Here is a 23,662-nt window from a genome sequence, read left to right on the forward strand (position 1 = left end):
GGCAGACACAACTTTAAACAACTGGTAAAAGTTAACCTCACCAACTGTAGGACAGTTGTCCTCTAATAAGACACTAAGAAAAACACTACATTACTTGTGTGGTATTCCTACTCTAAAATGCACAGCTGGAAACAAATTATAAGAAAACATAATAAAATACATACACCTTAAAATAAAAAAAAAAGTTAAGGACATGAAAGATAAAGAAAGACTGAAAGAGTCTAAAGACACATGGCCTCCAGATGCAATGTGTAATCTGGATTGGTTTATGGACCAGAAAAGAAATAAATAAAAGGGGGAGTAGTTATTTTACTCTATAAAGGGCATTATCAGAAAAACTGGTAAAATTTGTATGCCGGGGGATCAGACGATAGTATTTTAGTCATGTTAATTTCCTTACTTTATTAGGTATACCAGAGTTATGAAGGACAGCATCCTTTCCTTTTAGAAAACACTGAAAATTTTAGGAATTCAGGTCATTGTATCTACAACTTACTCACAAATGGCTCAAGACAGAAAGAGACAGAAGGAAATGTAAAGTGCTAAAAATTGTGGAATACAGGTGAAGTGAATTAGTGTATTAGTCAGGATTCTTTAGAGAAATAGAACCAATAGGATATAAAGAGATATAAAAGAGGAGATTTATTATGGAAATTGGCCTACATGATTACAGAGGCTGAGATATGTCACAATATGCCATCTGCAAACTGGAGCACCAAGAAAGTCAGTGGTATAATTCAGTACAAGTTGCAAGGCCCAAGACTAAATTCTACTCCTGAAACTAATCTTATGCTATATGTTAACTAACTGGAATTTAAATAAAATCTTGAATTAAAAAAAAAAAAAAATGAAGGTCCAAAAACCAGAGGAACCAATGGTGTAGCTTCCAGTCCTGGTTCAAAGGCCCAAGAACCAGGAGCTCTCATGTCCAGAGCAAGAGTAAGTGGATGTCCCAACTTAAGACAGAGTGAGTTTACCCTTCTTCCTCTTTTGTGTTCTTTTTAGGCAGTCACAAGCTTGGATGATGTCTACCACTAAAGTGGTGAAGGCAGATCTCTTTACTCAGTCCATTGATTCAAATGCTAATCTCTTCCAGAAATAGTCTCACAGACAAACCCAGAAATAATGGTTACCAGCTATCTGGGCATCTCTTAGCCCAGTCAACTTGACACAAAGTTGACCTTCATAAGGTTGTACTGAAGTTCTTTGTACTGTTCTTATGAACAGTTTAAATTACTTTAAAATTAAAAGTTAATGCCAAATACTGCTATTGCTTTATCTTGAAACCCTATCTCTCTTTAACCTCCTGAACCGTTCCTCTTCATTATCCTTAGGGCTTATGGGTTTGTAAAACACATGCCAGGAAACCTTGCAGACAACCTTTCCTTTCTACCTTTACACATAGCTCTTTTTGAAGTAAGGAAGTAAAATAAAAAACTCAGACACAGAGTTCTCACAAGATGTACATTGTCACATGAGAACACTTGCCATTGTCTTAGCGATTATATGAAACAAGTATATAAATCTGTAAAATCCAAAAAACACCAACTACCTGGTTATGACATTTTGCAGCTACTCTTAGAAAGTTGAGGTATGATGAAAAATAACTTGGAAAAATGCTTAACGACCAAATATTAAAGTCAATATTTGATTGAAGATAAAGCCAAAGGCAAATAATAACAACATAGGATAAACTCCGAGTAAAAAAAAAAAAAATCAGAAATTTATTACAATCGGTTGTTATTATCATTATTATTCAACTTTTACTAGTTAGAGTTCTGAATTTTGATTTGACCATGCAAGAATGGTGATTTTTCAGCATACTGAACAGTTAGATTGCTTCTGTAGGCACAGTAATGTGCATTATGAAGTTAAGCATATGCTCACTTTCAACTGAGTCACCGGAAAAACAAGACAGTTTTTGGCTCACTCTGTTACTATATATGTTACTGCTGATGATGAGGTCGCCCCAGGTTATTCAGCATTACTTTCTTTCCATATGAAATAATGAATCTTATTTTTCATTTCTGGACTCAAACATTTGGTTGATGATAGTGATGAAACATCACCAACACACTCCCTCCAATTAAAGCTTTCTGCAATATCGAGGATGCCTTCTGATTATTTTCGGAAGTATATTTAAAATAACAGCTCTCAAAGACAACCAATTCTAGAATGGCAGAGGAAAGAACTTCAAAAATTGATTCCTTTATATAAGCAAGAAAAACACTGGATGAATTGTCAAAATCAACTTTTTCAGGAATCTAGAAATTTACCAAATGCTTACAATAATCCAAGGAGCATTTATCAAGAAAAAAAAAAAAAAAGGCTGAATCTTAGTAAGAACAATGATGAGGTCTGTGGCACCTTCACTTACCCAATCCCAGTCTCCTTTCCCCAATTCCATGCTTGGAAATCAGCAAGCCTCTCCAACACGCGAGCTGTGAAAAACAACAGATTAACACTCAATGGGGTCAGTGCAGAAGGGGTTTGGAATCTTCCCCAAGGCTGCACCATAGGAGAACTTTCAGTGTTTGACCTATCAGGTAACTCCCTGAAAAATCCCATTTATAGGGCTTCTCTTCCTTTGACTTGATTGACAAGAGCCCCCTCGCTGTGAAAGACCCCCCTCAGTGTGAAAAGCACTTTCTCCAGGGCATTTCTTTAAAAACCAAACCAAACCAAAAGAAAAAAAAACAAACAAAAAAAAAAAAAAACAAACAAAAAACTTGGGCAATTTTATAACATCACAGCTGCCTGAAACAGCAGTACCAATTGGGGCAAACCAAAAACTAACCAAAAGCCATGAAAGAAAAATGTAGGCAATTAGGTAATTAAAAGCAATAAGAAGACATTCAAGTTGAAAGGAAAGAACTAAAACTATCTCTATTCACTGATAATATGATCTTGTATGAAAGAAAAGAAAATCCTAAGGAATTTACAAACACATGCACACACACACAAATGCTGTTAGAACTAATAAATGAGTTCAGGTAAGTTGCAGGATCAATATACAAACATCAACTGCATTCCTCTACACTAGCAATGAATACCCCAGATGTGAAGATAAGAAGCAATGCCATTTACAATAACATCAAAAAGAACAAAGTACTTACAAATAACTTTAACAAAAGAAGCATGAGACAGGTACACCAAAAACCACAAAATACTGTTGAAGTAAAAGATCTCAATAAATGGGAAGACATCATGTTCATAAATTGGAAGAGATAGTGTGAAGATGACAATACTCCTCAAATTCATCTATAGTTTCAACACAATACCTATCAAAATCCCAACTGTGTTGTTTTGCAGAAACTGAAAAGCTAATCCTTTAAATTCAGATAGAAATGCAAAAGCCCTAGAATAGGCAAAACAACCTTGGGAAAAAAAAAAAGTTGAAGCACTCATTCCTCCTGGTTTAAAACTTACTACAAAATTATAATAAGCAAGAGAGTGTGGTCCAGGCATGAATATATAAAACATATATAATGTGTCTATATATCAAATATATAAAAGGAATAGGATTGACAGTCCAGAAATAAACCCATTTTGTTAGGTTTAACAATTTACATTTATTTTCAATTGATTTTTGACATGGGTACCACAACAATTTAATGAGGAGAATATTTTCAATTACTGATGCCGGGATAACTGGATATCCACATGGAAAAGTAGAATACCTCACACCACACACAAAAATACATTCAAAATGGATTATACACATTAATATAAGAGCTAAAACTATAAAACTCAGAAAAGAACAGAAATAAATCTTTGTTACCATGTATTAAGCAACAGTTTCTTAGATATGACTTCAGAAGTATAAGTGATGAGGGAATGTGGGGCAGGCTAAGGGCAAAATACAGGCTGGCATACACACTCCCCTCCCCCGTCCCCCCACAGTGGAATATGTGTGATATTCCTCTGACATTCCTGGCTACCCAAGAACAAAGGAAAAATGTTTAAATGCTTGCCATGATGATGTGGGAAACTAAGGCAAATGAAAAATTAAGTTCCCTTGCTGCCTACAGCCCATTGACAAGTCCTTGAAACCAGCAGAGTGACCTCCCTCCAGGAGCTCAGCTGACTGGAAGATGACACTTTACTAGCGGCGGAAGAGAATCTTAGCTTAAGGTTATCCCGACCTCAAGGATCCTGTAAGTCTACTTCCTTTATCTCAACTGCCCCAATATATATGCTGGCAGTCATACTCCAGGCTTATGCCCCCACCCCCACCCACTGCCACATACACCTGAAGGGTCTCAGGACTGAGGTTTTACTAAAGGGTAATAATGGTGTTTACCTAGCAACAGCTAGCCTCTCAAGGTCCTGGAAACCTTGCTTCCAAAATTCCTTAGAGACTTCCTCCATCCCTGACCCCCTCCCAACCTGAGGGTATATATTGAGTTACCAGTCACCACCCCATGCAGCATTTCCTGCCCACAGGTCCTGTCCCCGTGCTTTAATAAAGTCACCTTTTTGTGCCAAAGACATCTTCAAGAGTTCTTTCTTGGCCGTTGGCTCTGACCACCCCACCATCACCCCAAAACCTTTGATGTTATATAAGCAACATCAAAATTAAAAATTCACGTAACTCAGAAAACATCTTTTAATTTTCTTAAATTTGTTATTTATTATTTACTGAAATATATTTGACATAGAACATTTAGGTGTACACGTTTAATAACATAATTACTTTGCTATCCTCCATCAGCATTTTAATTTGTTAAATTTTGGAGTGGGATGATTGCTATTTTTCTGGAGATTTCTTAAAAAACAGTATCTTACCCAATATAGCTGTATTCAAATAAATATTACAAGTAAAGATCATAGTTGTGTGTAAGTGACTATACTACATTATTCTTCAAAAAACTCTATTCACATAAAATTAAATGCATATGTGCTTCTGCTAAAAAAAATAATTAAAGTGTACAACATGTGAATTTGTTGCATTTATATTTTAATAGGATTGCCATTGCAGTGATAATTAGCACCTCTATCACATGACATAATTATCATCTCTTTTTAGTGGTTGGAATAATTAAAATCTAGTCTCTTAGCAAGTGTGATAATTACAATACAATATTATTGATGTCAAAGAATATCATCAATAAAGTAAGACACTCCACAAAATGTGAGAAAATATTTGCAAATTATATGTATGATAAAGAACCTGCATCCAGAATATACAAAAAATCACTTACAATTCAATACAGAGACAAATGAATCAATTAGAATTATGGATGAAGGATTTGGATAGACAATTCTCCCAAGAATGTATACAAATACTCAATAAACACATCAAAAGATGCTCAACATCAATTGTCATTGTTGAAATGCAAACAAAAACCACATGAGCTTCCACTTTCCACCGACAAAGATAGCTAAAATAAAAAAGACAAACAGACAATGAGTTTTGGTAAGGATGTAAAGAAATCAGAACTCCCCTAGTTGCTGGTGGAAACAAAATTGTAGCCACTTCAGAAAACATTTTGGCAGCTTCTCAAAATATTAATGTAGAATTACCTATGACCAACAGCTCTGCTTCTAGGTATGCACCCAAGAAAAATGAAAATATATCCACACAAAAGCTTGTAATCAAATGTTCATAGCATGATTATGCATAATGGCCCAAGAGTGGAAACAACCAAATAATGAATAAACAAAACATGCTATACCTATACAATGGAATATTATTTGCTGTTTTTTAAAAATGAAGAATTGATTCATGCTATAACACAAATAAACCCTGAAAACATTATGCTAAGTAAAAGAAATCCATTATAAAAGGCCACTTATTATATGATCCTATTCAGAGGAAATGTTCAGAATAGGCAAATCTATATACAAAGACTAGATTAGAAGTTACCTGGGTCTGGGGGTGGGGGGAAGGTTGGGAGGTTGGAGAATGACAGCTAAGGGTGCAGGGTTTCTTGCTGGGATAATGAAAATGTTCTAAAATTGTACCGAAAGCCACTGAAGCATACACTTGAAGCGGGTGAATGACATGATATGTGAATTATATCTCAATAAGGCTGTTAAAAAGGAAAATTTCAAAAAAATTATAGCCCTCACTTACATTTTTATTTCTAATACTTTTTAAATGAACATGTGGCCTCATAATTATCCCTTGAGGAAATTCTACTCTTAAATCTTAGATCTGGAAATGTGGCCTGAAACAGGCCACATCTTGAAATCTTGGATTTCAAGAAAACAAAATCATCAGAATTTCTTTCTCTAGCTTAGTTTTCCTTACCTACACACCAATTTTAGCATCCATCCTAGAAAGAACTAGTAAGGTGATCCTCACTGCAGGTACCATGTAAGAAACATTGACACTCTTGTTACTTCACAAGCAAGTTTCAGCCATGGTACTCTGTGGGCAACTATTGGTTGGTTATGTGTTGCTATATTGATAATGTTAACTACAATGTATAATGTAATATTTTCTTGGTTCAAGCTGGATTAAAAAAAATTACCAAGGTATAATTCATATATACCAATGTATTCTTTTCAGGTTTACAATGTAATTGATATTTGTATATATTGTTAAATGATCACCCAATAAGTCTAGCCAACACCTATCACCATACATAACTACAGAATTTTCTTTTTCTTGTGATGGGGACTTTTAAGATCTGCTCTCTTAGCAACTTTCAAGTATCAATACAGTTTATTAACTATAGTCAGAATACTATACATTACATTCCCATGACTTATTTTAAACAGAAAACTTGTGCCTTCTGACTCCCTTCACTCATTTCACCCACTCTCCATCTCCCACCTCGGGCAACCACCAATCTGCTTTCAGTACCTGTGAGTTTGCTGTCTTGTTTTGTTTTTTGTTTTGTTTTGTTTTGTTTTTCACATGTAAGTGATATCATGTGGTATTTGTCTTTGACCTATTTCATTCAGTATAATGCCCTCAGTATCCACTCATGTTGTTGCAAATGGCAAGATTTCATTCTTTTTTGTGGCTGAATAATATTCTATCCTACATATATATACCACCTTTTCTTTATCCATTCATTCATCAATGACACTTAGGTTGTTTCCATATCTTGGCTATTATAAATAATGCTGCAATAAACATGGGGATGCATATATCCTTTTCAAGTTAGTGTTGTCACTTTCCTCAGATAAATACCCAGAAGTGGAATTCCTGGATCATATGATAATTGTATTTTTAATTTTTTGAGGAACTTCCATACTTTTTTCCACAGTGGCTGCACCAATTTCCATTCCCTCCAACAGTTCATAAGGGCTCCCTTTTCTCTACATCCTCACGATCATTTGTTATCTCTTGCCTTTGTGATAATAGCCAATCTAACAGGTATAAGGTGATCGTTCATTGTAGCTTAGATTTGCATTTCCCTGATGTTTAGAGATGTAAAGTATCTTTTCATGCACCTGTTGCCTATCTGTATATCTTCTTTGCAAAAATGTCTATTCAGATCCTCTGCCCATTTTTTAATCAGATTTTTTTTTGCAATTGAGTTGTAGGAGTACTTTGTATATTTTAGATATTAGTCCTTTATCAGATACATAATTTAAAAATATTCTCTCCCATTTGTAGGTGACCTACTCATTTTGTTGCTGGTTTTCCTTACTGTGCAGAAGCTTTATAGTTTAGTTTGATGTGGTTCCACTTGTTGGTTTTTGCTTTTGTTGCCTTTGCTTTTTGAGTCAGATCCAAAAACTCAAAAATGAGGCAGATGTTGAGGATCTTATCACCTATGTTTTCTTCCAGTAGTTTTATAATTTCCGGTCTTACATTCAAGTCTTTAATCCATTTTGGATTAATTTTCATGCATAGCATAAGATAGTGGTCCAGTTTCATTGTTTTGCATGTGGCTAACCAGTTTTCCCCACATCATTTATTGAAGAGACTGTCCTTTCTGTATTGTATATTCTTGCCTACTTTGTTATAAATTAATTGTTATAAATTAATAAACCAATTTAGTGTAGGTTTACTTCTGGGACCTCTATTCTGTTCCATTGATCTATGTATCTGTTTTTATGTCAGTGCCAGACTGTTTTGATTACTACAGCTTTGTAATAGGGTATGAAATCAAGGAGTGTCATGCCTCCAGTTTTTTTTTTCTTTTCTTCCCAAGATTGCTTTGGCTACTTGGGGCCTTTTGTGGTTCCATAGAAATTTTTGGATTGTTTGTTCTACTTCTTTAAAAAAAAAAAAAAAAAAAAACTACCATTGGCATTTTGATAGGCATTACACTGAATCCGTAGATTGCTTTGGGTAGAAGAGAGATTTTAACAACAGTAATTCTTCCAATCCATGAGTGCAAAATATCTTTCCATTTATTTGTGTCTTATTTAATTTCTTTCATCAATGTCTTACAGTAATCAGTACATAGGTCTTTCACTTCCTTGGTTAAATTTATTCCTAGGTATTTTTTAATGCAATTGTAAATGGGATTAATTTCTTAATTTCTGATAGTTCATTATTAGTGCATAAAGATGCAACATATCTCTGTATACTAATTTTATATCGTGCAACTTTACTGAATTTTTTATTGGTTGTAACAAATTTTGGATGGAGTCTTCAGGGTTTTCTATAATATCATGTCATCTCAGATAGTCACAAATTTACTTCTTCTTTTCCAATTTAGATACTTTTTAATTCTTTTTCTTTCCTAATTTCTATAACTAGAATTTCCAATTCTATGTTAAATAAAAGTGGTGAGAGTGGACATCCCTGCCTTCTAATTTTAGAAGAAAAGCTTATAGCTTTTCACCATAGAGTATAATGTTAGCTGCAGGCTTGCCATAAATGGCCTTTGTTACGTTGAGGTACATTTCCTCCATGCCCACTTTGCTGATAATTTTTATCATAAATGGATGTTGATTTTTGTCAGCTATTTTTTATGCGTCTATTGATCACGTAATTTTTATCCTTCATTTTGTTAATGTGGTGTATCTCACTGATTAATATGCAGATCTTTAATCATCCTTGCATCCCTGGAATAAAAACCACTTGATTATGGTGTATGATCCTTTTAATGTATTTTTAAAATGTTTTTTAATGTTTATTTATTTTTGGGAGAGACAGAGCGTGAGCGGGGGAGGGGCAGAGAGAGAGGGAGACACAGAATCTGAAGTAGGATCCAGGCTCCAAACTGTCAGCACAAAGCCCAACGCAGGGCTAGAACTCACAGACCATGAGATCATGACCTGAGCTGAAACTGGACGTTTAACCAACTGAGCCACCCACCTGCCCCTAATGTATTTTTAAGTTCAGTTGGCTAATCTTTTGTTGAAGACTTTTGCATCTATGTTCATCAGGGATATTGGCCGGCAATTTTCTTGTGTCCTTGTCTGGTTTTGGAATCAGGGATGCTGGCCTTGTAAAATAAGTTTGGAAGTGTTTTCTCCTCTTCTACTTTTTGGAAGAGGTTGAGGATTAGTTTTAATTCTTTCGAATGCTTGGTAGAATTCATCAGCAAAGCTCTCTGGTCCTGGACTTTTATTTGTTGGGAGGTTTTTGATTACTGATTCAATCTTCCCACTACTGTTCAGATTTTCTCCTTCTTCATGATTCAGTCTTAGAAAATTATATGTTTCCAGGCATTTATCCATTTCTTCTAGGTTATCCAATTTGTTGGCATGTATTTATAATACATAAAGAATATCTTAAAAGTCATTGAAAAAGATCTTCCTAAACTTACAATGGGGTTATGTCCTGATATATCTGTCATAAGTTGAAAATACTGTAAGTTGAAATGCATTTAATAAACCTTATCAAGTGAACATCATAGCTTAGCCTAGCCTACTTAATGTGTTCAGAACACCTGCAGCCAAGCAAAATCATCTAACACAAAGCCTATTTTATAATAAACCATTTAATATCTCATGAATTTTATTGAATATTACACTGAAAATGAAAAATAGAACAGTTGTATGGGTACAGACTAGTTGTTTCCCCTCATGATCATGTGACTGGCTGGGAGCTCAGCTTGCTGCCACTGCCCAGATTCATAAAAGATTATCATATTGCATATTACTACCTTGGGAAAATAACAAAATTTAAAATTCAAAGTATGATTTCTATTGAATGCATATTGCTTTTGCACCACTATAAAGTCAAAAAATCAAAAGTTGAACCATAGTAACTTGGAGACCATCTGCACCTCCAGTATTTCACAGAGCTTGACTTTGGCTTATTGTCAGTTATCTGATTATTTCATGATAGGTAACAATCACTCTGTGAACATGTAATTAATGAATGTGAACACACACATAAACTCTCATGCTTGCTACACCGTCAGTGACAAATTCCTGACACTTTCTATAACGGTTTTCCATTCTGGAAATATATTTTCAGTCATAGTACAGTGCAATGTAACCTCTGTAAGATTCAGAAATCCCTAATCAGTGAGTAAACTAGAAGCATAGAATTCATCATTACTTAATTCTGCTGTTGAGTTCTTTTTTAAAAAAGGCCAAAAAAGCTAGTCACTTTTCCTTGTCCCATACATAAGGTATAAACAACAATTTTAATAATAATGATTTTGTGCAGAGCAGAATATAATTCTGGAAGACCTTTTCCCTTAATTTTCTTGTGGAACTTTGTAGCTAAGATCCACAGCTTAGACAAATCTCAGAATTTCTTTATCTTTACTGCCGAAAATGGTGAGTACTTTACAGCAATAATTTTGACAAACTCTTGATTAAATGTTTAGCCTCTATATATTCAGATCTAGAAGGAATTATCTTCTTAAACCATTTGTTTAGAGTCTATTGTTTTGAGGTTTAATTAATGAGAACCAACTAGTTATGGTTGGACCTACTTATAATTCATTTTCACAAGATGTAAAAAATTAACAAGAACTTTTTCTTGAAAAACTCGTGTCCTAATTAATGTCCTAATTGTAAGTAGTTTAAAATCAAAACTATTATTAAAGTAGTTTAATGATGCAAATGCTATTTCCTTACTTTAATTACTTGAAGTTCTCAATCACTTTATGAATATAAAACTTTGTATGTACTTTAACTCCAAAATAATATCTATACATTTCAATGATTAATGGATTTTCAACATAGAAAACATTTAAGGGTATTTGCCACTCCAACTGACCTCTAGAATGTTTTAGCCATCTAAATATGCATATTAAGATGTCAAAAATAAATTTAAATGATATACCTGCTTGTGCTCCTGAAATTAACTGAAAGTGATGATAACCTCTGTGAGCAAATGATAATTGATAACATATTAATTGGAGATAAAAAAAATGACATGGAATTAAGCATACACTATTTGGTTTCACAAATACTGAAGCGAACCCAAGGCTGATGAAATATTTGTGGCCAATCACTGAGACCAAAGTTGAACTCTGGCACACATGAAGAAGACACATACAAAGCCAAGGTAAAAGCATGTTACCCAGCATTCTTTGAAAACTTGCCAGGCACTAGGTAGGCCTCCAGACATTCCAGAGAATGTGTGAACTTTATAGTTTGCCTGAAACAAATACACATACACAGAGAAAGGTATTCTTAATGTTCTTTACTTGAGGTAGCGAACATCATTAATATTTATTTTCTTGCAAAGCCACAAAAATTTGCAAATAACATCTGCTTTCTCTTACAAATCCAGTTTAAAGAGACAATATATTCAAACTACAACAGAGACTTTTCAAACTAATCTGTTCCACTTTTCCATTAACTTCCTTTTTTACTGTATTTAATCAGTTAATAAAATTGACTGGTTCACATCAACTGAGCTACTGAAATAGATATCTGCAGAATCCAAGTCGGATGTGGTACTCGTTATATTCACAATGGACGTGTACTGTTAGGTTTCCAAAGAGAAGGTGGAATATGTGAATCTTTATGATTTACATGGTTTTGAATATATTTTGGAGAATGCATTTATTCTATGTCATTTGTACCTTAAAACTTTTTAATTTAATTTTATTTTTTTAATTTACATCCAAGTTAGTTAGCATATAGTGCAACACTGATTTCAGGGGTAGATTCCTTAGTGCCCCTTACCCAGTTAGCCCATCCCCCCTGCCACAACCCCTCCAGTAACCCTCTGTTTGTTCCCCATATTTAAGAGTCTCTTAATCTTGTCCCCCTCCGTTTTTATATTATTTTTGCTTCCCTTCCCTTGTGGCCATCTGTTCTGTGTCTTAATGTCCTCATATGAGTGAAGTCATACAATATTTGCCTTTCTCTGATTGACTAATTTCACTTAGCATAATACCTTCTAGTTTCATCCACGTAGTTGCAAATGGCAAGATTTCATTCTTTTTTGATTGCCGAGTAATACTCCATGGTGTGTGTGTATCTATATATATATACATACACACACACACACACACACACACACACACACACACACACACCTATATATATAACTTTTTTTACATTTTATTTTTTATATTTGAAAGAGAGAGAGACAGAGCGCAAGCAGGGGAGGGGCAGAGAGTTGGAGACAGAATGTGAAGCAGGTTCCAGGCTATCAGAACAGAGCCTGATGTGGGCGGGGCTCAAAGTCAGGAGCAGTGAGATCACGCCCTGAGCTGAAGTCAGAGGCTTAACCAACTGAGCCACCTGAGCGCCCCTGTACCTTAGAATTTTTGAAGCTAAATAACCATCCTTGGCACCAACACTTTCTTTTCCCAACCACATTCACTCTATGCCCACATCTCTCTCTGCAGAATATGGCATTTCTACTGACATCAAAACAAGCTCTAAACCCTGATGCATTCTTCAGTCTGGGGATAGAGAGGCAGCCTTCAATAGAACTCTTTTCTCACAGGTTTCATCATAAACATATTTTATTTCAAACTCAGTCAATATTTAAGGCAAGGAGAGAAAAATTCCCAGAGTAAACCACATCTTAAAACTATCTAAACCACGAAAGTGAACACACACAGAATAGATCTATTTAAGTGTTTTGTCAATATCAGCTTTAGTATTACCATTGGGCTTTATAAAAATTTTAGGACTTAGTAGTTGGTTGTGTTTGTTTTTTTTTTTTTTTTTTTTTTTAACAGAAGCTATGGAGCTAAATTTAAGCTACTGCTATCATTTTGAGGGCAAAGATATTTTTTAAAGTCTTTGTTATCATTTGACAAGAATTTAAGAGTTATAATTTGCTCCACCAAGGATATCCATGCAGGTTTTCCCATTCTCCCTTTTGAATCTGCCACAACATATATCCATTGTGTCCTATTGCCGACCAAAACTCTTCCCGAGCTGCCTTAATCATATTTCCTTTGGCATGGAGCGACTCTGAAAAGGATATGGGATGAATAAAAAAACATTCATGAGTTTTTACAAAGTAAACCCATGGGTTTGTTTTAAAAACAAACACTGAATGTTGTTTCAAGAAAGTCTTGCCATTTCAATAGAAGTTGTAAAGGAAAAAATTTTGACATCACTATCATATATTGAGTTTATAGCGCCCTCTCCAAACATAGTCTTTCTTGTTTTCTCTTTTTAAGGAAAATGATGCGTATATATGGGGAGCAAGGTATAAATGTATACAAATGTATGAGTGTATGTTTAAAATAATGTTCACTTAACAAAAATAAGCATGAAACACAAACACTGAGCAAATATATATGGATTAAACCAGAGTTTAGAAAAATAGTTCCCAGGGTTTTCAAGGCTCTAAAAAACAGTTTTCTAAACCTTATGGAAAACAAGATTAGCTCCACACTGTCCCATTGAGTTTCTTAGCAAAGCATACTGAAATAAGTAACTTAAGGAAAAGTTTTGTGGAAATGGGTCAGTTTGGGAAGCCTAGTAGGCAATTTATCACACAGTTAAATATTTCAGGAACTACAAGTTAATTTACTAGAGAGCAAAATCTTATAATGGAAGACCTACTAAAATATACAGTTACCAGTTCTAAACCCTAGAATGGCCAAGAACTAGAGTCTAGAGATTTTTCTTCACGCAAAAGTCTTCTTCTGGAATTTTGCTTCCTTACTGTCTCTCACTAAATCTACATGACAGACCTCAAGTTATCTTCTCTTCCAAGAAACGTTATCTGATTCGGAGTCCCTTTCTGTCTGTTCTTCTACCACCCAGCAAATGCCTTCATCATTGTATTTCTCAGCCTATAATATAATTTTTGGTTTAACTCTGGTTTCTTTCACTAGACTACAAGTATTTTGAAAGCACAGGTATGTCTCCTCCATTTTTGTATATTCCAGTGTATAAACCACAGTAGTGTCTCAGTCAATGTTTGTTGAATGAATGCAGAAGTAGCAACATCTGGGAAAAATGAAGCACACAGGAATTACCACCAATAGTGTGTTTTACCTTGAACCTAGCCCTGTGCTAGAGAGTTAAGTATTTTTATCATTTATTTTTTGCATCAACACAGTAGCTACTTTATGTATGAAGATGCTCAAATTTTAAAAGATTGGGTACCATGTTCTGGTCTTCACAATAAGTGACAGAGTTTGGAATTTAAATCAAACAATTCTTGATTCCAAAGATCTTTGTTCTCTTCCTGAACTCTGATGCTTCCAATGGGTAGAGTTAAACTCAGAAAGTAGATTATTAAAAAAAAAAAAAAAAAAAGTAAGGTTTTTGTGGAGACTGCCCAGATATAGCCTTATATTTTAATCTCCATTCTGTGATTTCTTATTTATCCCTATGACATCTAAAACTACCTTTTTAAATATTACCCACTTTTTTGGTGTAGGATAATTTCTTTGACTCAAGCTTAGATTCCCTCCTCTTTGAAAGTTCATCAGAAGTCCATTCTTCAACTAATTTTGAAAGCACTTCTGGTGCAGAGTGTTGACTAATCATAGCACTCATTTCATGGTACATTATCAGCACTGGCCCACACAAACCCACACTTGCTTTATTTATCATTCCATTATATTCCCATAACCCAGGCCCTTCCCCTTCCTACCAAAGGCAAACATTCTAATGGGTTTAACACGGTTTTGTTGGTATGTGTTCTTTCAAAATGCTTCTTTCTTGTGCACACATATTTTTAATTTATATAAATTATGTTTTGTTTTATATCATATTCTTTTTAATTTTTTGTGAACACTACATTTAAAAAAATACATCTTTATTGATGTGTATACATTTAACACATTGTTCCATAGTGTGCATAAAATTTTCTCCCAGACCACCTGGAAATACTCACCATTACCTCCTTCTCTTATTTGTCAAAGTATATGGGAAAACAAATAAAAGGCAAATCAATTCAGGGTCATCTAATCTCTCACTAATTGAGATTAAAGTAAGGTATATATGGTATGTTACATTAATGAAGTACTTTAAGTGTGCTTATAGTACACATGCTTAGCACATTCACATGTTCACATTTAGGAATTTTGTAGGGATGTTGCTTCACCTGCAACATACAGTGTGAGATATAGAAATTAAAATCAAAAGGAATCTGGGATAACAAAATAATAAAAACTAAAGAGGGGTTATTGGAGTGGCTACAAGAACTCAAATAAAAGTATATTTTTTTGTCCTTTTTTAAATCACTGGTAAATAGTAATATTTAATTTGGAGATAAGGAAGAATCATCATTTAAACAAGTTTTATAGATTCTTCTTTAGAGTCTCCTTAATTTCATGCTCCTTCAAAATGTAAGTTTATGGAACATTATGATACAGCCATTTTAATTTAAACAACCCAGCATATTTGAAGTTATGACCCTAATTTATTGATAAAGAAACTAAGATATTGAGTAATATGCAAAATGCAAAAAGATGCAGAGTCAAGGCAAGGCAGGAAGGAACTGATTCAAACCTATAGTTAGTTGTATGAGCATAGGCTTTGGTTAGAAATACTTGGCTCAAATCTCAACTCTGCTATTTCATTCTCTGACATTTGGCAAGTTACCTGCACTCTATATGCCTTAGTTCCTGAATTTGTACAATGAAGCTATTGCTGTATATATAGAGAATTGCTGTGGATGTTAGAGATGAAACATGTAGAGTATCCAGTAGAGTGTCTGCACACAGTTGGCATGTACATACATGGGTACGCATTGCCACACTCTAACAAAACTCACACATTTCGTGGAAAGTGGCTTTAGAACCCATGTTTTGGGTGCACAGATTCAGAACTTGTTCCAGGAGACTAGTTATACCTTTAATTAATCAACATCTATTTTCTGTATGTTTCAAAAGCATCTCGTATCTAGTCCATTTTATGTCTTTACTTTTTCTCTGTTTCCAATACTTACTTACTAGAGTAATCTTTCTCCACTACCAGGGAAATCTTCCTTCCGACCTTTTGCCTGGATCATGCTACTCTTTTTTCAAGAAAGCACCATATTTAAACCCTCACAACTTGGACTCCACTACAAATTCATCTGCTTCTATTGCCTGGGCTACAACTTGGAAAAGGTCTGGTCTGAATGCCTTCATTTTTAAATTGTCATGCCCCTACATGGCAATCTCCTTGCTTCTTCACTCCAAACTTCATCTATCCTTCAAGGCTCCTGAAGCCTTTACTTTGCTTTAACAAGATGTGTGTAGGACAAAGCTCCTCTGAACCTCTGAACTAGATATAGTTTTTTTCTTCCTCTTTTCATATGGCATTTACATAGAACATCAAATTGTAGGCATTTAGTTTCCTAACTCATTCTCCATGGCTAATTAAAGCTTGTTGAAAACAGGAACTATGTTACTCACTTCTTGTCATCCACTCTACCTGGTATGGAAGACTTAGTAAATACTAGTGGAACATAATTAAATTAAGAGCTTGAAGGTTTTCATTCCTGGGCTGCTGGAACTGTGTTTCTGAAACTACTTTAATCTTCCAGGTAACTTCTATAAAAGCAAAATTAACTTTCAAGAAGATAAAGAACAACTGATGAATAAACGAGTTAAACTTTTGGGAAGCAGTGACAGTATTCATTTTCTTCACCAGCCAAGACAGACTCAACAATGCAATTAAGAGCTATTGAAGTGAGCTGGGATCCTTGGTGAAACAACATTGCATAGTATCTCACAGTGCCTCTAAGTCACCACAGTGCAGCGGGTTAAAGCATTTTCCACTTGGAAGCCAAGGCAACTTAAAAGGGTTATTGATTTTTTCCTCTACTTATAAATGAGACTCACATATTAGGACTGAGAACTGCAGACACAACATAATGACCTTTCTACTTGGCTTCTTTTTCCTAACATAAACAGAATCACTTTCAGTGGTTAAGAGGATATTAAGCAGTAAATCTTGTAATTATGTGTGTGACTGTTTGTACCTTGAGAGCAAAAATTAGCAGCCACATTTTTAATTTTAAAACTATCAGTTCTGTTCATTTAGCATTAGAAATCTCAACATCTAATCGTGTGTTTCTCTTCCTGCCCTGGTGTTGAAAAATCCTATGTTTGTTCACGCCTCAGCATGAATACACAAGTTCAGCTTGAAACAATCACTTTATTGAAGACATAAGACCTTGCCTGACCTTGTTTTAGATGTAAGATTTAAAATAAACTTATTGATTCCTGCCATGTTATCTCAAGAGAAAGATTCTAAAATATGAGACAGTGGGGGTGCCCTTATTAAAGTTCTCCCAAAACAAAAGCTAAGAGGTTGATAGCTATTAAAATCAGATTTATTTTGTACCTGGTGGATTTCACCTTCATGATTTAATTAGGGACTTTGTGAAAACAAGTTGAGGCTTGATGTGTTTCTAGTTTTTTGTTTTTGTGGGGTTTTCTTTGTCTAGTTCCTCTCTCAGAGATTTAAAATCTATTTTTCACTCTTTGGGAATGACATCTTTAAATCATTTCTGTGTTTGTTTCAGGAGGTTTGTTTTTTGTTTGGGGTTTGTTGTTGTTATTTTCTTTCCTGGCTATTCAGGGAGATGTATTATAGCCTGTAACACTAGAATGGCAACATGCTCCTGTGTGACCATCCACACCTAATTCACTACAGGTAATCACAGACATTTTTATGATGTTTAAAAGTACTAGGTAAATACTTACTCTACCTAAACATACAACCCCCCACAGGGGCCTACACTGCCAGTGATTATGTCTGTAGCTCTCCCATTGAAAATCTGTTCAGTTCAGCTCAGTTTGTTCAGCAACAAATACATGCTTCACAGATTATTAAGAGCCATTCTGTTAGATACTGGAGTGACAAAGATAATAATACTCTGCAATTTAACCAGGACTTATTGTGTGCCGTGTACAGAGCTAAGGGTTTTATATCTATATATTTTCTCATTTCATCCTTACATCATTATGTGGTAAGTATTATAACCTTCAATTTCCATATAAATAAAGTGAGGTTCACAGAGTTAAGTAACTTCGCCAAAGTCACAAAGCCTGTAAGTGCCAAAATGAATGAGTTTTTCTGATTCCAAAGGTTAGGCTCTACCTGAAATTCTATGAATAAGAAAGTCCTCTAGGTGGTTGATAGGGAGAAAATGGAAGTAACTTTTAGGAATTTGAAAAAAGCTTTCAATTTTGGCAAGGATTCCATTTTTAAGATAAGAAAACAGGTTTAGAGAATGTTTTTAACTTTCTGAGCCTATAACCCTAATGTGTCAGTTATCAATTTGTAATGTTTCTGCTTCAAATCCACTCTTCAGTGCCCACTATTCAGTAACAGAAACAGACGCCGTGTATTAGTTTGCTGGGGCTGCCACAATAAAGTACCACAGACTGGGCTGCTTAATGAACAGAAATTTCTTTCCTCATAGTTCTGAAGGCGAGAAGTCTGAGATAAAGCGTCAGCAGAGCTGGCTTCATTCTGAGGCCTCCCTCCTTGGCTTGCAATCAGTCATCTTCACCTTTTGCCTTCACATGTCTTCTTCTGTACGTGTCTGTATCCTAACCTCTTCTTATAAGATCACCAGAAATATTGGATTAGGGCCCATCCTAATGACCTTATTTAACCTTTGTTACCCATTTAAAGACTCTGGCTTCAAATATAATCAATTCTAAGGTACTAGGGGTTAGGACTTAGTCCAACAGATGAACTTGGGAAAGCATAATTCTACCTGTATCACCCTGTAAATATTTCTTCTGTGCAGCCTGTAGGGTATTAAGCCTTTTCAGTGAAAAGCGCTGATGGCATACTGGAGGGGAGGGGTTTCTCCTCCTGGTTCTGACATGCTACTCTAAACAGGCTTCGGTGGTACCAGACTCGTGGAGCACATGTGGCTTCTACAGCACCTGGTTCCACCAGCACCCATGAGGCAGCAGCACATGGCAATTCCATATGGACAGCTTCTTCTTTGGGGGCTTTCTAGTGAAGAGTCACCAGTATGACAGCTGCTGTGAGCAGCTTCTCTAGGCATCCTCTCAGGGGGATTCAGAATGCTTCTAACCCAGGGCTTCTGTTGGGGAAGGTCGCTAAAAAAAAGGGACCGCCAGTTGACCCTTGAGCTGGACCTCGACAGTGAGGGATCCTCACCCCCTTCCCTGTCATTGGAATGTGAGTTCCACTTACCTTTCCTGTTTCCAGAGGCTACTCCAAGGACACATAACTATGTGGCATGGAGAACATCTGCATGATATACATGACTGAACCCAGTTAAGGCCTCTTTGTAAACTTTTAAGATTTGGCAGGCGAGTTTGCAGAGCCATTTGTCCTGTTGCCACCCAAGACAAGTCTCAGATGTAAGTTCCTTCTGCTTATTAAAATTGTCACCTACCAACGTGGAGTGACCTGCCTCTTTCTTCAGTCTCTCTCTGCCCAGCTATAGAGGGGCCAGTTTCTTACACCAGGGAAGTCCCCAAGAGGGTTGTGAGCCAACAGCTTCCCGGTAAAGCGCTTTGCCAGGCGTACCCAAGGAGCACCTTCACACAGAGTTCTAAGCTGTAGCTTATCTCCGGGGCTGCTTCCCCTGGCATGCTACGGAATGGTTTCCCAGCGAACACTGCCAACTCCCTGTGATGGCTTCCCCTGGAATCCAACCAGAACACTCCTGGATAGCCCTGCAGCCTCAGCAAACATCTCTGCCATCCAGTAAGACATGGCTGCACTCCCTCCAATGAGGTTTGGATCTTTTCCAGGGTATAGGGGTCTTCTAGATTTATTCCTTCCTTGGATGTTCTTTCTTATGCTGATGGATGGTGGCTGTTTCTTACACTTGCTATCCCTTACTCTTTAAAGTATTTTACTCCTCAGTAGTCGATCTCCTGTTATTCCAATCCCTTGTTAATAATTCTTTATATCAATTGTTTCTTCTTCAAATTATTTTGTCGTTTCTAACTCCTGGTTATACCTGAAGTGAGAAAACTGATAAATGGAAGACCCAATACTCAGATAATCCTGTAAGAAAGAAAAATGCATAGATGCTCTAAAGATTGGCAAGAATCTGTAAAACTGTCATTTTCACAGGATAAGATCATCTATCTAGAACACTCCCTTGTGTTCCCAACGAACATAGAAAACATATAGGTGGGGCGCCTGGGTGGCGCAGTCGGTTAAGCGTCCGACTTCAGCCAGGTCACGATCTCGCGGTCCGTGAGTTCGAGCCCCGCGTCGGGCTCTGGGCTGATGGCTCGGAGCCTGGAGCCTGTTTCCGATTCTGTGTCTCCCTCTCTCTCTGCCCGTCCCCCGTTCATGCTCTGTTTCTCTCTGTCCCAAAATAAATAAAAAACGTTGAAAAAAAATTAAAAAAAAAATAATAAAATAAAAGATAGAAAATATAACATCAGTAAATAGAGAAATATGTATGTTTACAAATGATATTAATAAACATTCTCCATAAATTAAATTAAATATATTCCACTCCAAATCTCAAAAGAACTTTAGGGGAATTTGGAAAAACTGTATTGCCATAAAAATAATTACTGGTAAAGTGTTTAATCATCTTTGAAAAACTAAAGCAAAGAATCGGGACAGATATTAACAAATTGATAAAACTAAAATCCAAAATAATTAAAATAATATGATATTGTAGAACAGATAAGCAGACCACTAAAATATAATACAGAGGTCAGAAATAAAACCATGTATGTACAAGGAATTGACACATGGTAAAAGTAAACCACAGAGCAAGAAAAGAATAAAGTTTTATACAGATAACTTTAGGAGAGCTGGCATACTCTAAGGAGAAAATAAAACTCAACTTATGCCTTATATACTATGTACAAAGAAAAATTCAAAAAGAATTATCTGAGATACATGTAAAAGGCAAATTTACAGAACCAATAGATGAAAATATAGGAGAACACCTTTGTGATCTATGGCTGAACAAAGACCTCAAGAAGCACAAATGATAAAGAAAGCCTAATTTGACCATATCGAAATTTAAATTTTGTACTCAAAATAAGGTCATCACAGATGAAATTAAATACACAGATTATAGACTGGGGATAATGTATGCAATATCTATAACTGACAATGGGTTAACAGCTGAAATATACCAAGAACTCCTGAAAAAAAATAAAAAATGGTAGAAAACCCAATAGAAATTATAGACAAGGGATATAAATAGACCATTCATAAGAGATGTCCAAGCATATTAAAAGATGCTCAAAATCACTAATAATCATAAAAATAAAAATTAAAAAGAACATTAATTAACATGTCACTTCACATCTACCAAAATGGCAACAAATAAACCCTAAATAATACCTTGGTAATAATACCAAGTACCATCAAGGATATGAGGAGATGGGAACTTTTATGCACAACCAGTGAGATTATAAAATGACAATCAATGTCAAAAGCATCTGGAATTTGTTTAATTAATTATGTTTTTGACCTATAATACAATGATCCCATTCTTAGGTAAATACATACTAAAAATTATTGTACATGTCTATGAGAGGACATATACAACAATTTTCACCAAGAAATTATGTTAATAGAAAGAGACAAACTAGCTGTTTTTTCCTAAATAAATCATGAATTAACTTACATCAGATATATACTTGAGAATATCATGCAGTAGGCAGAAGTAACAAGGAGAGATCTTAAAATTATAGTAAAAACAGAATGAGATTATAGAATAGGACCATTTATGAAAATTTATAAACTAAGACATTTTTACAATAAAAACATTGTCAGAATATGTATGAAACTTGTGAAAATGAATGACTTTAAAATATAGTAATCAAACTATATGGTACTGGCATAAAGACAAGTAAACCAATGGAATCAGATAGAGCCCAGAAATAAACACTTGTGTATGTAATCAAATGATCTTCAACAAAGATTCCAAGACCACTCAATAGAGAAAGGACAGTCAACAAATGGTATTGGGAAAACTGAATATCCACATGCAGAAAAATGAAGTCGGTTTACCTTGCACCATATACAAAAATTAACTCAAAATGGATTAAAGACCTAAATGTAAGACCTAAAACTATAAATCCCCTAAAAGAAAAAAAGTGGGTGGGCATCTGGGTGGCTCAGTTGGTTGAGCACTTGACTTTTGATTTCAGTTCAGGTAATGATCTCACGGCTCCTGCGATTGAGCCCCAACATAAAACTCTGTGCTGACAGTGCAGAGCCTGCTTGGGATTCTCTCTCTCCCTCTCTCTCTGCCCCACCCCAACTATCACATGCATATATGTGCTCTCTTAAAATAAATAAACTTTAAAAATAAAAAATAAAAATTAGGTGAAAAAATTCACGACATTGGATTTGGCAATGGTTTATTGGATATACCACTGAAAGTACAGGAAACAAATGCAAAAATAGACAAATGAGACTGTATGCAACTTAGAAATGTATACATCAGAGGACACTACCAATAGAGTAAAAAAGCAACCTATGGAATGGGAGAAAATATTTGAAAGTCATATATGTGATAAGGAGTTAATATCCAGAACATAAAAAAAGTCCTACAACTCAACAACAACAAAAATCAAATAACCCAGTTTAAAATGGGAAAAGTACATTTCTCCAAAGATGACATACATGGTGAGCAAGCATATGAAAAGAAGTTCAATGTCACTAATCATTAGAGAAATGCAAATCAAAACCATGATAATACCTCACCACCCATGAGGGTGACGATAGATAGATAGATAGGTAGATAGATAGATAGACAGATAGATAGATGATAGATAGAAGGAAAGAAAAAAGAAAGAAAATAACAAGTGTTGATGAAGACACAGAGAAGTTGGAACACTTTGCACTATTGATTAGATTGTAAAATAGTGCAATTGCTATAGAAAATAGTATGGAGATTTGACAAAAAGGAAAAACAAAACTACCATATGACCTAGCAATCCACTTACAGCTGCACATTCAAAAATATTTAAATCAGGGTATCAAATAACACATAAACCTGGATAGTCCTATATAGTAAATAAAGTGAAATCTTAGTTAACACTCTTCCCCCAAAGAAAAACCTAGTTCCAGATGTCTTCACTGGTGAATTCTATCCTATAGTTAAAGAGGAATTAACACCAATTCTCATGAACTCTTCTAGAAAACTGAAGATAAAATATTCCTAAGCTTATCTTGTAAAACCAAGATTACTCTGATGCCAAAACTAAACAAAGGCATCACAAGATAGGATAGACATTAAGGAGGGCACTTATTGGGATGAGCACTGGGTGTTGCAGGTAGATGGTGAATCACTGGGTTCTATTCCTGAAACCAATACTACACTGGATGTTAACTAACTTGAATTTAAATAAATAAATTTTAAAAACACACGCAAAATAATATATCCTCCATAAGCATGGACACAAATATTCTAAACAAAATTTTAGCAAATCAAATC

The 23,662-nt window shown here is 35.2% G+C and overlaps 1 long non-coding RNA gene across 1 annotated transcript in view; it reads right to left on the bottom strand.

The window, feature by feature from the left end:
- The window catches only part of LOC147577545 (uncharacterized), a 523,754-nt gene that overhangs the window by 213,036 nt on the left and 287,056 nt on the right, over positions 1 to 23,662 (bottom strand). Inside the window, exon 5 of the long non-coding RNA XR_015240383.1 lies at positions 2,378 to 2,441. This is a non-coding gene — a long non-coding RNA (uncharacterized LOC147577545). The remainder of the gene's footprint in view (positions 1 to 2,377; positions 2,442 to 23,662) is intronic.

Source organism: Puma concolor, chromosome C2, assembly GCF_028749965.1.
Source record: "Puma concolor isolate L17-30 chromosome C2, mPumCon1.1.hap2, whole genome shotgun sequence".
In the NCBI taxonomy this organism is placed as follows: Eukaryota; Metazoa; Chordata; class Mammalia; order Carnivora; family Felidae; genus Puma; species Puma concolor.